The sequence below is a fragment of the Zalophus californianus genome, chromosome 8 (assembly GCF_009762305.2).
Source record: "Zalophus californianus isolate mZalCal1 chromosome 8, mZalCal1.pri.v2, whole genome shotgun sequence".
Classification (NCBI taxonomy): domain Eukaryota; kingdom Metazoa; phylum Chordata; class Mammalia; order Carnivora; family Otariidae; genus Zalophus; species Zalophus californianus.
The window spans coordinates 133,251,356-133,258,200 of record NC_045602.1 but is presented as its reverse complement, the minus strand read 5'-3'; positions in this window follow the sequence as shown (position 1 = coordinate 133,258,200).

Genomic DNA, 6,845 nt, shown 5'->3' with positions numbered 1-6,845 from the left:
TTTTAAGACTATTATTATTATTATTATTATTAGAGTTTTAAGTTCATAGCAAAATTGAGAGGAAAGAAGAGAGATTTTCCATATACCTACTGCCTTTACACATGCTTCGACTCCCCAATGGTCAACGTCACCCATGAGAATGGATATTTGTTGCAACTGATGAACCTACATTGATACACCATTGTCGCTCAAAGTCCATAGTTTACATCAGGGTTCACTCTTGGTGTTGTACATTCTATGGGTTTGGACAAATATATAATGACATGTACCCATCATTAAAGTATCAAACAGATAGTTTCACTGCCCTAAAAATCCTCTGTGCTCAACTTGCTCATCCTTTCTTCCCCCTAATCCCTGATGACCAATGATCTTTTTACTGTCTCCATAGTTTTGCCTTTTCCAGACTATTATATAGTTGGAATCATACAGCACATATATAGCCTTTTCAAATTGGCTTCTTTTACTTAGTAATATACATTAAAGTTTCCTCCATGTTGTTTCATGGCTTGATAGCTCATGTCTTTTTAGCATTCAGTAATATTCCACTAGTTGGAAAGACTGTAGCTTATTTATTCACCTACTGAAGGGTATCTTGGTTACTTCTAAATTTTGGCAATTCTGAGTAAAGCTGCTCTAACATCCAGTTTTTGTATGGACATAAGTTTTCAGCTCCTTTGGCTAACTATCAAGGAGCATGATTGCTGATCATACGGTAAGATATGTTTAGTTTTGTAAAAAAACACCCAACTCTTCCAAAGTGGCCGTGCCATTTCACATTCCCCCAGTGATGAATGAGAGTTCCTTGTTGTTCCATATCCTTGCCATCATTTGGTGTTGTCAGTGTTCTGGATTTCGGCCATTAAAATAGGTATGTAGTTGTATCTCATTGTTGTGTTGTTTTTCCATAATGATATACGATGTGGGGCATCTTTCCATATGTTCATTTACCATCTCTATATATTCTTTGATGAGGTATCTATTAAGGGGTTTGGCCCATTTTTAAATTGGGTTGTTTCCTTTATTGTTAAATTTTAAGAATTCCTTGCATATTTTGGGTAATAGTTCTTTACCAGATACATCTTTTGCAAACATTCTCTCCTGGTTTGTGACTTTTTTATTCCCCTGATACTGGTTTTTGCAGCACTGAAGTTTTTAATTTTAATAAAGTCAATCTTTTCAATTATTTATTTTATGGATTGTGCCTTCGGCGGTATATCTAAAAAGTCCTTGCCATATCCAAGGCAAGATTTTCTCCTATGTTTATCTTCTAGGAGTTTTATAGTTTTGCATTTTACATTTAGATCTGTAATCAATTCTGATTTAATTTTTGTGAAGAGTGTAAAGTCTGTCTATAGATTTTTTTTCATGTATATGTCCAGTTATTCTAGCACTATGTATTGAAAAAACTATCTTTTCTGCATTGTATTGCCTTTGCTTCTTTGTCAAAGATCAGTTGACTGTATTTATGTGGATCATTCTCCAGGCTCTCTATTCTGTCTCATTGATATACTTGTCTATTCTTTTACCAATATTACATTGTGTTGATTGCTGTAGCTTTATAGTAACTCTTAACTTTGGGGGCCATCAGTCCTCCAACTTTGTTTTTCTCCTTTAATACTACGTTGGCTATTCTAGGTTTTTGCCTCTCCATATAAATTTTATAGTCAGTTTACTAATATCCATAAAATAACTTACTGAGATTTTGACTGGGATTGTATTGAATCTACAGAGCAAGTTGGGAAGAATGGACGCCTTGGCAATACTGAATCTTCCTGTCCATCAACATGGAATATATCTCCATTTAATTTAGTTCTTAGGTTTTTTTTAAGATTTTTTTTTTATTTATTTGACAGAGAGAGAGACAGTGAGAGAGGGAACACAAGCAGGGGGAGCGGGAGAGGGGGCTGCAGGATTCTTGCTGAGCAGGGAGCCTGATGTGGGACTTGATCCCAGGACCCAGCGACCATGCCCTGAGCCGAAGGCAGACGATTAATGACTGAGCCACCCAGGTGCCCTCCATTTAATTTAGTTCTTTGATTTCTTTCATCAGGATTTTGTAATTTTCCTCACACAGATCTTGTACATATTTTGTTGGATTTATATCTAAGTATTTCATTCTGGGGGTGGTAGTATACATAGTATTATGTTTTTAAATTTAAATTCCACTTGTTCCTTGCTGGTGTATAGTGAAGTAATTGACTTTCATGTATTAACCCTGAATCCTATAACCTTGATATAATTGCTTATTAGTTTCAGGAGTTTTTGTTGTTGTCGTTGATTCTTTCTGATTTTTTAAATAGATCATCATGTAATCTATGAACAAAGACAATTTTATTTCTTCTTCCTCAATTAGCACACTTTTAATTTCCTTTTCTTTTCCTACTGCATTAGCTAAGACTTCCGGTACAATGTAAAGTAGAAGTCATGAGAGGGAACATCCTTGACTTGTTCCTGATCTTAGTGGGAATGCTTCTAGTTTCTCACCATTACATATGATGACAGCTTTATGTTTTTTGTAGATATTCTTTATCAAGTTGAAGAAGGTTCTGTTTATTCCTAGCTTACTGAGAGTTTTTGTCCCAAATGGGTATTTGATTTTGTCAAGTGCTTTTTTTCTGCATCTATTGATATGATGATGTGGTTTTTCCTTTTTACTCTATTGATGTGATGGATTAAATTAACTGATTTTTAATGTGATTTAGCTTTCCATACCTGGAACAAATCCTACCTTATCATGATGAATACTTTTTTAATACACTGGATTCAACTTGCTAACATTTTATTGAGAATTTTTGCATCTATGTTCATGAGAGATATTGGTCTGTAGTTTTCTAATAATGTCTGTCTCATTTTGGTATTAGTGTAATGCTGGCATCATAGAATGAATTAGGAAGTGTTCCCTATGCATTTATACTCTGAAAAAGATGATAGAGAATTGGTATAATTTCTTCCTTAGATATTTGGTGGAATTCACCACTGAAACCATCTGGATCTGGTACTTTCTGCTTTGGAAGGTTATTAATAACTGATTTAATTTTAAATAGATATAGGCCTATTCAGACTATTTATGTCTTCTTACATGAGTTTTGGCGGATTGTGTCTTTCAAGGAATTACTCCATTTCATCTAGGTTATCAAATTTGTGGGTATAGCATTGTTCATGATAGTCCTTTATTTTCCTTTTAATGTCCATGGGAGCTATATTGATGTCCCTTCTTTCATTTCTGGTATGAATAATTTGTGTCTTCTCCCTTTTTTCCATAGCTAGTCTGGCTACAGGCTTATTAATTTTATTGATCTTTTCAAAGAACCAGTTTTGGGTTTCATTGATTTCTTCATTGATTTCCTGTTTTCAATTTTGTTGATTTTTCCTCTAACAGTTTATCTTTTTTAAGCTCACAGTCACAGAACCCTGTGTCCCTGACAATCTCCCCACGTAAGGATATTTCCTACTATCCCTTGGGAATATTTCTCAAAGTACAGACCTATGAGAACAAAACCACAGGAAAAAAAGGGGCTTGCCTTTCAAGTTACATTGTCTACTCTGAGCACCTGACTTTCTCTCCCTGGGAGCCTGATAGTGGGAATTTTCCCCTCTCTGCAAGGAAGATATCATCTCCTACTCACAGGGGCGTCCTGGGATTTTATTCTAGGAAAGATAGCCAGATTATAACAAAACAATATAGTATCCATAGGAAAAAAATCCTCATATATAGGAAAATTATTCAGTTTTTAATTTCAATTCAATTATCAATGTAATTATTATAATTCACTTATTCAGCGGAGGGATTCAGTAAATATGAGTTAACTAAAGAGATGTTTAGATGTGAGATTTTACATAGTTTTCCCATCCCTTGTATCATTGGCTTTTAATGGGTACATGAACTCTATCTGAGAAATCTGACCTACTATCATTATCTCTGACCTACTCACCCAATTTTGGTTCTCTCTCTTCACCAGACACTGTAATATTGTAAACATTATCTCCATTACCTCATTTCCTCTTGTGTCTCCTAAATAGCATTCATGATCTCAAGTAGAGGGAAACATCATATTCACATAAGCAATGGGAATGTTCAGGAATAAAAAAAAAATAACTATGTTGGTCTACAAAGAACATTTTCTTACCCCCAAGTTCAATATATATATATATGTATATGTGTGTATATATATATGTATACATATACATATATATGTATATATACATATATATAAGGAAAAATATATATATAGGGAAAATATATATATATATTTTTCCTTACCACAGATAAACCATGCTGCCTTTCTTATCCTTGATGTTACATTTTTCAGCTGTGAATGTCTCCACATTTGGAGTTTTAATGGTATTAAGGAGGAGGGGTTGTCAAATTGATAAACCCCATCCTGAAGTTGCTGGAAGAGTCTCCCAAACGCCAACAGTGGATCCGGTAATTCTGGGTGACTGAGGCCTGCATATGAAGAAAGGTAGAAATACAGAGTCCAAGGAAGAGAGAAGAGTTTGAAATAAGTGAATAGGGAAGATGGAAAATGTACAGAAGAAAGAAAAGTAGTTGGGGAAGGATTAATAATATAGGAATTGACAACTATTGTAGGTTCACCATGGCATTTAAACACTTAGGACTTCCTAGAATAAAGGCTTTAGCCTCACCAAGACATAAATCTTGTATTCTGTTCACTTTCTTTTATCTCCAGAGCTATAATTCTGTTCTCATTTCTAGGATAGATAGATACCTTCTGAAAGGCATTCAATGCAAGGCTAGTATGGTTCTTAAAGAGTTCACTTCTGAATGCATAAGTGAATAAATAAATGTTATAAATATCATATGCACACTTGTATTTGTATTTACATACTATAAAAATAAGTATTTTCTATAGGATTTATCCAAAAGATTATTTGGTTTTTAAGGTTTCTGAATCTTATTTGTTGAAAGCAAACCCCATCATTTCCTAAATTAATATTTTCCCTCCATTTTAAGGGAAAGATCCTAATATTTCTGTATCAGTCTTTTAACCTTGATTGTATCCAAAAGTGAAAACATACATATTTATGTAGAAACTCCAAAACTAATAAGAGGAAGTTACATTATGCAGCTTTCAAAATGACTAGACATTGTCAAGCCAATCCTAAATCTATCTGGGGGAAATAAGATGGCTCACTTATACAACAATGTATTTATATTTTTAAACCAGAAAATGTTAGATCCAAATATTTTTAAGGTATCACATCTAGTTATCTCCACCCACTCCTTAGGACACAGACCAAGAGACAGATATACAATTTTTTAAAAAAGATTTTATATATTTATTTGTCAGAGAGAGTGAGAGAGCACACACAAGCAGGGGGAGTGGCAGGCAGAGGGAGAAGCTGGTTCCCTGCTGAGCAGGGAGCCCCATGCCAGACTAGGTCCCAGGACACTGGGATCATGACCTGAGCCGCAGACAGACACTATACCAACTGAGTCACCCAGGTGTTCCAAGACAAATATACAAATTTATTGCAGCCCCCTAGTGTTTGCTATTATTAACACACTTTTGCACATACACCCTATGCCCTATTGCTCTTCCCCCTTCCCCCAGCCAAGACTCAGCCAACTTTCCATCACCTTCCTATATTTATGTCAGGTGCATCCCCAAAGCAACTCCAGAAATTTTTCTAAGAGATATGTACAACCATATCCCTCATCTTAAGATTCAGTAGTATTCTCTTGTGAACTATAATTATATCAAGGTAGGGGGGAAGGAGAATCCATACAAATGCCAATTTGCTCTTAGAGACAAGCAGGAGGAAGTAGAATTATGGTGACATATAAACTATAAAAGCAATAGGACATGTTTATGGCAAATAAACTTATAAGAAAATGTTTATCCTTCCAAGTTACTAGAGAAATAAAAATGAAAAGAATAATAGTTCACTTTCAACCATCAAATAGGCAAAAACAATTTTTCCTCGCTATTAGCTAAAGTTTAGTGTAAAGAGCAGCCAATACTGCTTGGCATAAACAGAAAATGTGTGTATGTGTAAGCATAACTTTATTTTTTTTACAGTACTAGTTTCATGTGTACAATACAGTGATTCAATACTTCCATACAATACCCGGTGCTCATCATAACAAGTGCACCCCTTAATACCAACAGTATTTTTCACAGAATTAGAATAAACAATTCTAAAATTTGTATGGAACCACAAAAGACCCCAAATAGCTAAAGAAAACTCTTTCTAAAAAGACATTTTACACATGTATCACGTGCCTCAAATTATACATGCATATGAAGTGAATAAATATTCTCCCACCAAGGTACCTTAAGGAAACAATCAAATTCATAAATATATGTGTATTTTATGTATGTAATTATTAATTACACAAGTAAGAACAAATTCATATATTTTCAAAGATATATATATATATATATATATATATATATATATATACACTTAATATTTGGCATTAAAATATTTTTGTTACAACTTGCAATCACTCCCAAATTAGAAAACAGTATGTACATTGAATGATAAAGTTTTTTAAATGGCAGACTATTCATATGAGAATATGATATAGAAATATCTTATTAATGGATATCACCTGCCCATTAATACCATATTTAAAAGAATTTTTAATGACTTAGGAAATACTCACATATACAGCTTAATTAAAAAAAAATACTGAGGGGCGCCTGGGTGGCTCAGATGGTTAAGCATCTGCCTTCGGCTCGGGTCATGATCCCGGGGTCCTGGGATCGAGCCCCGCATCGGGCTCCCTGCTGAGCAGGGAGCCTGCCTCTCCTTCTCCTTCTCCCTCTGCCTGCCACTTCCCCTGCCTGTACTCTCTCCCTGTCTAATAAAATAAT